We start from the raw sequence: 1,450 nt of genomic DNA on the forward strand, positions 1-1,450 counted from the left end.
ATTTTATTTAAATAAAACTAGTCATATTTGTTCCCTGTCTGTTGTTGTTGATGATAAAACACATTTGATGGTGTTTTGCTGCCACCCAGTGGACATGTGTCGAATTACACCACATTCCTGTAAAATACAAATACTCAAATCTGAGAATACACGTGGAGCAATAAAAATAATAATTAAAAACCAGTGTTCTGAATGTTTCCCTCAAATAAGTAATACAATTGGAATTTATTTTAAATACTGTTTTTTGCCAGGGGGACATTATCTCGATGAGTTTAATAATTTGAACTTGTGAGGAAAAGTCAAAGCATCATTTTACGATTCAGGAGTTCACTCAGTTCAACAAAACTCTCATGTAATTAATAAATGTTGATTAGACACTGATGGTGGTCTTTACTGATCTGACAGAAAATCATTAATTAAAAAACAACCAACATTCATCTGGTGCATTCACAGAAGCAGTTTATTACCCTCATTTTATTCTAGTTAAAAAACAAAAGTTAATTTGTTATTCCTTCTGTTATTAAGCTGCAACTTTGTGTCTTCAAAGAAATAAAGAAATAAAGCAGATTAGAGAAAATTAGCCACATTATATGGTTTAATGTGGGGGTTTTTCTGGGTACGTTTATGATAATATTAAAAAAAGCAAATGTACTCCCAAAAAAACTGATCAACAACTATGAACAGTTTTTATTAGTTAAAAAAAAGATGAGTAAAAACAAGAAAAAGTACAAAAAGGAGGCATACGTTTCATTCTTTGACATTTTATACTAACACGTTTATTTCTTTTCAAATGAATGAAACATTTCTTTGTTTGTCCACAAATATAATTTATTTTGAAACAAATAAAATGAATGAAAAGTGAAACATTAATAGGAACCTGAATATTGAAGGATATTCAGCTTTTGTTAATGTTGTAAGTCAAAGTATTCATTTCTATTTTCACCAGAGAAATGTTACTTTAATTCTTTTACTCCCATCAGAACATTTTGTTTCATTAATCCTGAGGTCCATAAGTGCTGATCAAATTATGTGTTATTCTATTTTAATAAATACACAGATTTATCAACAAAGTCCTGGAAACAGCACAAAGAGACTCACGTGGGCTTATGTTGCTGTTCCTGACGTGGAGGAGCCGGGCCGAGCCGGGCCAGGCCGGGTCAGGCCGGGGGCCCGTGCATGGTGGGGGTGGTGGGGCACATGGGAGTTTAGCTGTGGGAATGTGCGGACGAGCGGAGCGTGGTCAGGGGGCAGGAGAGCGACTCAAGGACATGGATGAGAACTTGAACAGAACTTCTTGCAGATGTGGACAACTAATGGCCTGAGGACCAGAAGTGGCCCCCGGGCCATCTCCACTGGCCCCCGGGCTATCTCCGCTGGCCCCCGGGCCATCTCCGCTGGCCCCCCGGGCCATCTCCACTGGCCCCCGGGCCATCTCCACTGGCCCACGGGC

Source organism: Nematolebias whitei, chromosome 7 (assembly GCF_014905685.2).
Source record: "Nematolebias whitei isolate Nwh7 chromosome 7, NemWhi1, whole genome shotgun sequence".
Classification (NCBI taxonomy): Eukaryota; Metazoa; Chordata; class Actinopteri; order Cyprinodontiformes; family Rivulidae; genus Nematolebias; species Nematolebias whitei.